Source organism: Lissotriton vulgaris, chromosome 6 (genome assembly GCF_964263255.1).
Source record: "Lissotriton vulgaris chromosome 6, aLisVul1.2, whole genome shotgun sequence".
Taxonomy (NCBI): Eukaryota; Metazoa; Chordata; class Amphibia; order Caudata; family Salamandridae; genus Lissotriton; species Lissotriton vulgaris.
Window position 1 is genome coordinate 1,398,973,687 of NC_141694.1, and position 12,270 is coordinate 1,398,985,956.

General features: G+C 46.9%; 1 protein-coding gene across 1 annotated transcript in view; it reads left to right on the forward strand.

The window, feature by feature from the left end:
• Window positions 1–1,524: 1,524 nt before the first annotated feature.
• Window positions 1,525–12,270, forward strand: part of NKX2-2 (NK2 homeobox 2) — a 104,259-nt gene continuing 93,513 nt past the window's right edge. The window contains exon 1 of the mRNA XM_086925409.1: window positions 1,525–1,630. The gene's annotated coding sequence lies outside the window, so the exon portion shown is untranslated. The remainder of the gene's footprint in view (window positions 1,631–12,270) is intronic.

Sequence of the window (12,270 nt, forward strand, 5' to 3'; positions counted from 1 at the left end):
TGCTGAGAGGCCCTTCGCCCTCTGCAAAGTCTGCAGGCAGCGAGAGGCCACGTGTGCTCAGAGAGCTGGCGCCGAGGTGCTCCCCCTTCTCCTAAATTCCTGCTGCGTGATAGTGCTGGGCACGGACAGGTTTTATGATATTTCGCGAAAAAAAGAATAAAAGCGAATTTGACCGGTTTATTATAAATAGGCGAATTAATCAGAACACTCGACTGCCAATTAACTCGGTGCGTTGAGTGCTCGCTGCTGACATCAGCCGTGGACTGCTGATAGGAACACGAATCCCAGCGGCTTGTCTCAGCTTCCTTTTCTCCCAAATTTAGCAAAGAAGTGATAACGCCTGTCTTTACTGCTGCAAAAAGTGTGGTATGAGGCGCGCGCCCGACTCTCTCTCACACACACATATGTGTGTAATTACGGTTACTGGAAGTTTCGTCAATGCAAAGCGTGCAGCCCACTAAGTAGATCAGTTTGGAAAGAAATGGCAAGTAATTATTATTTTTTTAGTTTTTGGGTGGGAGTATTTGTGTGTTTTGTAATGCTACATATTATAAAAGTAGTTGGAGGGAGCCACATATTAGACTATTATGGGGCAGATTTACAAGCCCCTTGTGCCACTTTTGCGTCATCTTTAACATGGGAAAAGTGACGCTAAAGTGGCGCAAGGGGCTTGTAAATCCGCGTGATAGTGACTTATACCACGAGCCTCTGAGGTAATAAGGGGGGGGGGGTGCTCGCTCTGCCCCATTGCAGCCGCCACGTGTGCGCTGCGCTCGCGCATAGCGCCGTTGCAGCCCAGGCTTCTTTTAGGGTCTGTTGGCGTTAATCGAGAGCTGCCTGCCTACGGAGGCGGGTCCGTAATCTCCCGCCCGCGCTATCAGCCGCAGATCTAATGTACACCGGCCTCGCGCACCGGCAGCATGCCACATCTGGAACCTCGACTGCCAGCGCCCCGGAGACACAGCCACGCAGCGCCCTGAAGCCCAGTCATTCCACATGTGCTCAGGAAGGATGCCCCCTCCTTCAGAGCACATCCCAGCGGACTCTTAATAGCCCGAGAAGGGGCGCTGCCCCCTTCACCCTAAGAATTCATCGCAGGGGTGGTGTGTTGAGCTGGCGAGGGGTCCTAGCCTCCTGCCCCTTTCGTCCCATTCCTTCGGTTGCCCCTTGATTGTAGTGGGGTGTCCACGACGTAAATGTGCAAAGCAAGCACCCCTAAGTCTCCCCCTTATAGTGTGAGTGCGGCCCAGGTGAGTAGGTCTGCCCCCCCTCACCCCCCCCCCCCCTCGCCCTCCCCCACCAAAGAGCCAGCAGACAGAGGGCCGCTCGGCAGGAGCAGCCGTGTTTACACTTAGAAGCAATTTATTACCTGCGACCATATGGCCGGTGTTTTGCCTCACGTCACAGGGGAGGAAAACAAATAGACCGATCTGCGTGAGTGTGTGTTGGGAGGGGGCGCGAGGCCTGGGGGTACTTTTTCAGATAAGCAAATCTATATGTAGGAGAAAGTGAGGCGTCCCCGGCACCTGAGAGGACCGGGCGAAGGCGGCAGCGCCCAGGAGTACTGGGTGCGCACAGCTCGGTGGCAGAACCGCGGCTCCCCTGCACCCCCAGAAGGCGCACACCCCAGGTGAGAACCGCGTTTTTTTAACAGAAACAATCGTGCTATTTTATGATTTATGCCATCGGCGATAATTCCCTCCAATCAGATATAAGACAACGGTTTTCAATTGATTATATGAATATCTTATTAAATTGGGGTTTAGAGAAATACTCGTCGCCAGAGGCAGATTTTAATTAACTACTCAAAAAAACGTGTGCCACTCACTTTGTTCGTGGCCTCTTCTTTGATGAATTATTTTTACCACATTTTAAAGGTGCCCGTCATCCGTTTGTTTATTATTGGCACTGCAGGGCTCTCTTGCTACTCGCCTCGCTGGGGGTCAGCGTGGAAAGACTCCCCCACCTTCAGATCAGGTCAGGTGAAGGGGTCTTGACCGTGCCTGCAACCCCCGAACTTTACCAGTGCATGCAGATTAGTGGGAACAGTGAGGCTTAGTCAGGGAGTGGAGTCCGGCTGGTGCCAGGGCAGGTGGCAGGTGGTGGCACCCGTACCAGCAGCAGATGCTCTCCGAGGCACCTCTCCTCCTGAGAGCAGCTGGCGCACACACCTGCAAGACACCGCCACAGCATGCCCCAAATATATTTGCCCCTGCTTAGGAAAGACTGTCCTTTATTTGTAAACACACTGCTTGGGTTCTGCCTTTTCAGGTCTTCCTTTTACAGACGTCCACTGTGGCCACACAGGTGGGGAATCCGATCAGCCTTTGCTCTCTCCACCTAATGTGCTTGTTTGGAGATTTAGCGCCTGGAAGCCCTAGCCACAAACGCAGCACAAATACTTGTGGGCGCTTGATGTAATGCCAGAGATGAACAGGACGAGTCGGATCAGCAGCCGAGGGCAGTGGAGTCACTAGAGGTGAAATCTAGAGGAAGGGACGCACATTTGGCCCCAGATAACACTAGTGGAGCCACCTACCAAAGATAAAGGTAGAAGTGAGTGTGTGCCTGTATCTATATATATGTGCGTATGTGTGTGTGTGTGTATATATATATATATATATATATATATATATATATATATATATATATATATATATATATATATATATATACCCACATGTATATATGTGTGTGTATAAGTATATACTGTATATTTAAATGTAGATTCACACAAACATATACACACACACATATACACACATATATATATATATATATATATATATATATATATATATATATATATATATATATATATATATATATATATATATACACACACACACACACAGAGACAAAGCGTTAAACATTTAAGAAAGCGACTTTGCTCTGCAAAGAGAGCTAGTAGGACAAATGAAGGTGGTGGCAAGGTGAAGTGTAAACTGTTTCTGTGTCACTTCCTGGCACTGCCAGCATATGTGTTGGTGGGGCACAAGGACGGGGGCAGGACAATCCAACACATAACTATCCTCCCAGCTAGAGGGCCCCACTGGCTGCCAGCGAGAATGAGCTGCTGAGACGGACTGACGGACGCGGACTCACATCTGGCGGCGTACTGAGCCAGCGCGAGTACCGCACAGCGGTGCGCCGAAGGACGCTAGACGCTCCCACCTAAAGGAAGCGAGGCGCTATAGGCGCTCGGCTGCATCAAGCACGCACTTAGGAAAGACAGGATGACAACTGATAGCGTCGGTTAAAAAGTCCCTTAATGCATATAGTTAGTATAGGCTAGCTCTATGTCCGCAAGCGTCATTGGTTAAACCGTTCATAATAAACGCTTTTGAAGGAGTCAGGGGGTGCACGGAGGGGGCTTCTGAGGTGCCACCGTCCTGTCTCGTGGCACAGACAGCTCTCTGGACAGGACCCTGTTCTCGGGCTGCCTCGTGTCCGTGCATCACGGGCTGGGGGTCTCTGACAGTTCTGGCTTGTGTCAGCAGAGTTCGCAAGATGTCCCCTCTGAGCCTCCAGGCAGTGTGTACAAGTGCCTTTTGTGTACTTTGTTCGTTCGTGTCTACTTTGTCACGCCATCGGAGTGCGTGTGAATTGATTTGTGTCGAAGAAATGTGCGATTGACTTTTTAATCTTTTTATACCCATTTGCCATTGAATAGCACACAATGGAATATTTGGGTGGCTTTGTAGCGTGCATTTTTTAACTACTTTGGTATTGTGAACCTACGCAGCCCACTTTGTGTGCAATTTAATGCGAGCTTCGGGGCGATATTTAACTCACTGCCCCAAATAAAAGGATTTTTTACCTGTAGGAAGCAAACGCGCCGAGCTGCTCTAATGCGAATCATTGCAGGAGCCCGGGGGTTAAAGAGCTGAAAAGGCTTTACTGCTCGGCGGATGTGTTTTATATTTGTTATTAAGGTTTCGGATCTTTGGGCATCACTCGCTGCCAGGGGCGGTGTGTTTGATAAAGAAGCGCAAAGCCCCCGCGCCAGACCTGTCCTTATCAAAGAAGTCCCGGTGTTGTGAGGGGGCGGCGGCCCGGGGCGCCCGCCCCGGCTTTAATCTCACGCAGACACGGCTGCCCATTAGCGTGGTGGCAGCGGATCCCTGCCCGAGGGGACAGGTTGACTGAAGCACGGGGGATGGAGGGGCTCCAGGGACCAGCCCCCGGCTGGGCTTACCCTCCCCGGTCTTGGCTCGCATCCCCGGACCGGCGCAGGGGCTGTAGGGTAAGTCAGTGTAATCCGCAGCTCTCTGCCTACAGATGACTAGAAGACAGAAGTTATCAAACGCCGCCCCCGCCCCGGTCTGTCAGATCTCTGTGTGTCAGACACATAATATTAGAATATTAGGGAACACCCAAGAAGGGGGGTGGAGGGGTTGGACGTGGATGGAAAGGAGAATGGCGAATCTCCATTGACTTGCACTGCAGGTAGGCATAGTTTAGAAGGAAGAAAAAATACGTGCTTCAGGCAGAAAATACCGAGTCATAAAACCCCTCACACCGACACCTTCTATCTTGGGCAGACTTGCCATGCCTTACTGCTCAAAGACTCGAAATGGCGTGTGAGGGAAGGGAGTGTGCGTGGATAAACAATATTAGTTGATGACTATTTTTTAGCTTCATATAAATTGGAATATTTTGGGGTTTTTCTGTGTTTTATTTAGTTATGGGCTTCATAAATGCTGCAAACTTTTGTTTTAATTGAAGCGTGTTCTAGTGGCTAAAAATCACTGTTCTGAAGCCAGAAGAAGAGGTCCAATCTTGGCTTCCTGTCTGGCACAGTATGTGATCGTGTGGCCAAGCGGTGGCCCCCTCTAGCTACCTCTGTTCCCATGTTATATGCAATAGAAAGTTTTTTTTATTTAAGTTCACCTATTATTTTGACTTTTAACAAGTATAAATGTAGGTTAAGGAAAATTACGTTGAGTTCTAACTTATTTTTAGACCAGCTGACCCATAGATACAATAAAAGTATTTTTCGCGTTGCTCCCTGTGCACTTTTAAATGTCAGGTTTTTCTCTATTCCGTAAGTGATGAGATGGATCGCTCTCTGAGATAACCCCTACGTTAAGCCACATCATCTCCCCTTTCTTCGCACTTCAGGACACAGGCTGCCTCGTGGTTGCGGTTATTTAGAGCCTGACACGTTCAATGCCTCAAACGCCCAAAGCTGGGGGTTGCATACTTTACACCTAATACCTACGCCTCCCAGTATCCTAACATCGCACTGGAGCTGATGCGGTTAGGAAGAAGAAGGCACACCACCGAGAAATTTGGAGCGCGCCTCACAATATGCAAAATACAAACACGGGCTCTGGGTTGGCCTTATTTTAGCACCGCACGAGCAACGCACATTTTTAAAACTAGCTGGTATTAACCGGCTGCCGGAGAACCCGCGAGGGCAGGAGCCTTATGAAGATAACTGGGCTACGTTGCCACTCTCACCCCAGTACTCCCCCATTTACTTAAGCCGCTGTCCAATCAATTGCTTTCTTGGCGACCAGTACTTTCCCAATATCTTCCAATCCCAACGCGATTGAAAGGGGACATCAAACACTACACCACAAATACAAAATAAAAAACAACTAAGTCTGGCTACACTCAGGACAGTGCTTAATTTGTAAAATATGAAGTGCAGGTGCTGAAATGTTTGTCGGAGGCCACACCCACTTTTTTCTGGCTCCACCCACTCCCTCCACTGGCTCCACCCACTTCCTATATTAGCTCCACCCACATCTTCAAGTGGCACTGCTAAAAGTCAAATATAATACCTGATCTGAATTTCAGAAAGGGAGCCTTCGTAAGGTTTTGATAGAAGGTTCCCCGTGAACCATTTTGAAAAAGATTAAAGCAAATGGGAATTTAAAGCACAAGTTTGGAATAAATTAGCTAAAACCACTAATACATTGAAAAGGGACAATGTCAGTGCTCTGTGTGCTGATTTGGGGAAAGGACAATACTGGGAGGGTAGAGCATGCCATTTTTATCAGAGTCTATGATTTCAAAGGTAGACTGTCCCACCAGTCTTGGCACTGAAGTGCACTACTTTTGAGGTGGATGTGCACATACGATCAGGACCAAGGCGTCACTCACACTGAAAGATCCAATAACTGAAGGGGACTGAAGCAACTTGGGAGTGAAAATGGAACAGATGATAAGAGAAGAGGTCTCTGTGTATATGTATTTGTTAAGTATACTTTTTTTAATACAGGAGGCTGGTGATGCTACAGCGATAACTGTTTCTAGTCCAGATCGTATACAAAGATGTTAACACATATTTTAGACATATATACAAATTCTGAATGTGATTACAAGCATATAGCTATAGCATATATTTATAAACTTCAAAATCACAACGTTTGTTGCTGCAGTGTGTTTCCTTCAGAAACTTTTAGCCAAGCATCTCTTTGAACCCTATAAATTCATGTTATTTTCTGACTTTACTTTACAGCTTTTGAGTAGACAGAGGCAAGCCGCTAATTAATTTATGTCCTGGCCTTAACTGGTGCTCCTGTTATACATCCTCTGGGTCAAGTTCACGTTATATAAACCTGCCAAAAAAAGACAAGTTCCATGATAGAACTGGCCTTGTCAACGTCCCTGTTCTGTACACAAGATGTTCAAAAATCTAATATTGGATTTGGATGCAATATGCAACATTTGAAAATGGTCTGTGGGATTTTCCTTCAGGGTTGTCACCTTTTGCTTTGAACTATGTATACTTCGGATTTCACTCGTCCATGATCAGGCCAGGGAGAGCATTAAAAACGGACACTGAGAGGGACTCGGGGGAGGGGGGGGGCTGTTCACAAAATGCCAGATACACGCAGTGACGTGGTCCGCCCGGGTGACAACATCAGGGCAAAGAGTAAACACATACATGAGCGGGCGAGATGTGCTGAAGACAACATGGGGGCAAGCAAGCAAGGTTTAAAGGGGCACACCCTTTAAACCTTGCTTGCATAAGTTGCATGCGATCAATCTTAGCGCTGAACGGAGGTGACAGCCAGTGATCCTTATCATCCTTAGCAAGTCACTTCACCTCTCTCTGCTTTTAAGTTGTAACCAAAAGCTGCTGGTGCTGGAGTGCAGAGCCAGAGAGACAAGCTAAACTCCAGGAGTAAGATCTGAAAATAGACTGACTGATATCAGCGTAATTCTGTTGTTGAAAATATTGCAATGATATGGTTACATATGATATGCCATGCTGAAATGAGTGGTGTCATGGTGGTTGTGGTGATGGTGGTTTGTGAGAGGCGCATTGCTGACATAATCGTGGTTGTATTCCCTAAAACACAGGAGGTACGAGGCGACGCCATGATTTGCCAAAGAAAGACAGGCTGCTGCGCCAGACTGGTGCGCTTTGATCAATCCAGATGGCTGTTAAATAAGAAACTAGGGTGCCACGAAGCCTGTGTGAAGCAGACACGAAGCCCTAGATTTACACAGAGAACCCCCTGACATGAAACTGAAATGAGCCCGAGCCACTATTGCGGGATTAATTAGGCCCGAGGCGAGGGGCCCGAGCTAAACCTTTAAGTGACATCCGCCAGTGCGGTGCCCTCCCTGCCGAAAGTTTCATGTGTAACTCTGATGAAATCATCACACATGACATGACACAGCGCCCTTCCCCGGTGTGGGCGGCACTGACACCTCAGTGCCACTGCCACGGCCTGTGCTACTGCTGGCCCGGGTATTTTTGATAGTGTATTGTATTGTATTGATCCATAAACGCCACATGTGTGTGTATTATTTCTTCCTCATTAGGAAAATCACTCTAGTCTTGACTCTCACTCCCCGGCCGCACAGTGACCTATACAGAAACCACAGGTACAGCAGTAAAATCAAGTGAAAAATGTTAATGACTTTGTCGACGTTATTTTTCTGGTTAACCTTAAAGTACTTACAATTTAAAGCCGCCAAAGACAAAGCGCGTTGCTGTGAGATTTTCCCATTGCGTGGCTGCTCATGATCATTGAGCGCATCTTCGCGTCCTGGCATTTGCATCCATTTATTCGGATGCATTTTGAATGGGGAGAAATTATCATCATTTTGGAAGCCTCTTAGTCAAGTATTCATCTGCCTTTACGTTAATGGAGAGTCACTCCGACAAAAGACAGGGTAAATTTACAGTGCTTTCTATCTCAAGTTAAAATCTCATCAGGCAGAAATGGCTCACAGTATGGAGTTGATTCGCTGCTGTGTACAAGATTTCAAACTCCCACTGCAGCCATGAAGCCCCTGGTTTTTATCCCCAATTGTTTCATTCATTCAACGATACTGTAAAACGGTGGGAATGCGTTCGAAATTACACAGCAGCAATTGCAAAGCAAAGAGAGGCGCGCGTGAGGGCGCCACGCAGAAGGTAGTGCCGCCGGTGCCTGCCTGCCTGGTGAGGAGATGCATGGCTTATGCTACACAGAAAGTGCAGGGCCGACCTAGGCTAGAAAGAGCAACTGCCTGGCAGTGAAAGTTAGGAAAATTCAGGCCTATATCATCATGTCAGCCAGATGGAGAATGACTGGATATGCGTGCCAACCCACAACATAGGAAATAAGTCAGTGTGACTGGTCATTGTGTAAATGGAATAAGTCCAAAGTGTTGTTCTGTCAGTAGCGGGTTGTGAGACGTTATGCTCTCGGTTCGGTGTCTGGATGGTGACGCCGCATTATTTCGGCATAAATTGGCTGTGGGCTGTGCAGTGGCATCCCTAGTTAGCTCAGCTGGCTTCGCTTAGCTTACCTAGTTAGTTAGTTACTTTACATGCTACAAATTACAACAAGTATTTCAATTACTGCTGCAGAGCTTAACTAAACTTTAGCTGCTTACGACCGTGCTTTGCTTAACTTAATTTAGATCTTCACTTCGTTCTTGTTTCTTACCGTTATTCGTGGTGGGCCAATCGGCAGGACATACACTGCTGCTAGCTTAGCTAGCGCTGCTGCACTGTCTCACCGGCTCACTGCAGTGCACACACTGACTCCTGCTCACGCTCAGACTCGGTGGCACTTCTGCGTGTCGTGCTGCCTGCTACGGTTGCTACCACTACCAGGCCACCGCCGCACTGCAGACTCTAGTGCGCCACCAGAGTCAGTACTGCACCAGTGACCAGACCAGTCACACAGCCAGGACAGGCAGCCCAGGCGGCTCTCGTCGTCGTTGTTGGTCGCGTCGGGCCGGGGCCTCACCGCACCGGGCTAACTTAATATGCACAGCACTGCAGTGGATGACTCGTGGCGTGGGCCGTCTGTCCGTGACGTGAGAAGCTGCCGGCGATTTGCCGAATGTAACTGCAAGTGCGCAGTTTATGCTGGGGCGTGGCAACTGGTGGCAGCCTGCCTGCCTGAGCCAAAGTGAAAAAAAAATCTACGAGCTACCGCGCGCGCAGCCTGGCTGGGCCCTGCCTACCCCCGGCCCGGCCCCATCAGAACCTCCAGCCCGCCCAAATACATTTGTGCGCGCTCTGAAGTTCCGCGGCACGCCCACCCATTGGCAAACTGAACTTAAACAGAAACTGTCAACAAGTCGCCATTATGAAACGAAACTTGCTGCCTGGCACATATTTTATATTTCGCCTAACTGAATAATAAATACTATTATTCGACTCTCTTAGCCTGGGCAGGAATGGGCAGCACGGAGGTGCCAGTACTACCACCACCTCACGGCTCACGTGCAGATGAAATGCGAGTTCGGCCGGAGGGAGGGGGAGAGGGAGGGGGCCGGGGCACTCGCTCGACTCGCAAAACCGAAAATAAACACCCTGAGAGAGTGACGTGACGCCGGTGGTGATGACAGACTCACACACACACACTGCTACGATCATGATGACATGAAAAAACACGCTGCGGCCGCTTGCCAGGCCTGGGGCTTCAGATTGTAAAGTACAAGAGAATAAAAAGGTTTATACTGATACCATATATTTACTTTTACAAAACTTTCATCTATGTGGGTGTGCGCGCCGTAGACCCGGCCCTGACATTTAAGTGCCGGTGCTAAGCACCGGAAAGCACCGGCACAAATTAAGCACTGACTCAGGATCATGTTGATAGTGTGTGTACGTGTGTCTAATTCACAATAAAGGATATACCAAATGAAACTCGAAAGGTAGCTCCTCTGACAGCTCTAGTGAGCAAAAAAAGAATTCCTAATGAACCTTTTTTGAGGTGGGGGAGGGCCGAGCAGACATAATGCAGATTTGTGCTTTGAGCTTATAGTCGGGGTGTGTACACTTGCGCAGTTTATCTCTCGCAAACATCCTATTTTTCTGGCACATGCTATGATTAGATCAGCGGTTTGCGAAGTTATGTACAAGTGGGGTTCATGTTGCTATCAGAATTTTCGCACCAGCTGTGAGTTGGTGAGAAAAAATATGCTAAGATCTATCCAGTTTCAGAGTCATGAGGAAAGTCGCTTTAAAGTTAACTCACTAGGAAACCCCCCCCCCTACCCTTTTCTGTGTGTAGTAGCATTGGTGAGGTAAGAGCTGGGAATATAGTGACTAGACCTGGGTGAAATAGGAATTATGCTGGAGTAATCCAAGTAATTGTGGTAATTTCATGTTACTCTCATGAAGTGAAATTATGCAATGATGCCTGCTTGCTCAGTTTAGAGTAATTTGGGCCAAAAATCCTACTGCAGGAACACATGCACAACAAACTAAGAGATAGTGAGGTGCTGATGGCTACAGCTGTTCATGTTCTGTTGCATTTAGCACTATCTTCTTAGCACAAAATGCATCCTTGGGTCCTTTTGGGATGCAAGGTTGCATTTTACACTAATAACAGAGAGCAGAATGCTGGATTACACTTCTCACATAATTCAGCATAATGTTCTGGTTATTCCGAACAATTATGCTAGGGAAAATTACGAGCCACTCCCCTAATTGGTGACCTGCTGTTGAACTTGCCCATCTCTGCAGGGTCACACCCAAACTTTTTGCCTTCACCTCTCTGTTTTTTGTCCCATTTTTTGTTGGCTTTTAGGACACTTTGACCTTTACTACTGCTAAGCAGTGCTAAAGTGTGTGTGCTCACTCCTTAAAATAGTGTAGTATTGTCTAACACACAATTGGCACATTTAATTTATTCATAAGTCCCTAGTACAGTTGTGCTGCATGTATCCAGAGCCTGTAAATTGAATGCTACCAGCGGGCTTGGAGCACTTATTGTGCCACTCACTTAAGTAGCCCTTTAAAACATGTCTCAGGCCTGCCATTGCAGTCTGTGTGCAGTTTTAAACTGCCATTTCGACCTGGGAAAGTAAATAATGTTGCCAGGTCTAATCCCCCCTTTTTAATACTTATAAGTCACGCCTAGGGTAGGCTCTAAGCATTCCAGAGGGCAGGGTGCATTATGTTAAAAAAGGAGGACATATACGTTTAATTTCTACATGTCCTGGTAGTGAAAAACTCATAAATGAGTTTTTCACTAGTGTGAGGATTACCTCTCCAACAGGATAACATTGAGTTACATTATTACATTTAATAAGTGCTAGCTTTTGACTGGGGGCAGATAGCAATGTCCTGTTTGGACTCAAATAAAATTGTATTTTAAAATCATCATTAAGGGTGAAGTTGGAATTTAGATTACAATTTTCAAAATGACAGTTTTAGAAAGTTCACACTGAAGTATTATGGGGCAACTCTGTTAACCTGGGAGCCCGGGCTACTAAATGCAAAAAAGGACAGTGGATCTCTTTGGGGAGTGTTTAGGCCTGAACCTCCTAGGCTAAATATAATACCCAGAAGCAATCAGATAAAGCCCTACAGTTTGTTTAGTTCAACATATTGTATCACTTTGTAGGTGCTCCAAAAACAACACAGTGAAAGTGAATAGTGACATTTGTGAAAGGTTGTGAGTTGGTGCTGTACAGAAATTATAAAAAACATATATACACAGAAAACTAGGGGCTGATGAAATACTGATTCTCAACACGACTCAAAATAAGAGTGCAGTGTGTACATCATAACAAATCCTATTAATCTTCTAGTGTCTTTTGTCGACTTTTCGACCCTATAGAGAGTAATTTGGCAGGGTAATCATGAAGACAATAAGATAATAGTAGCAACCAGCATAAAGGGAAAAATCACCAATTCCAAATTAAATAGTTCTCAAGACATTAATGTAGATTCGATAGATATCGGTAGCCAGAAACCACCCCAAGGTTGTAAAAAGACACAGTTGAACGATCGCTGTGTAAGATCTCTAATTTTGTGCTGGGCACAGAAGACGCCTGCAAACTGCTAAGCTG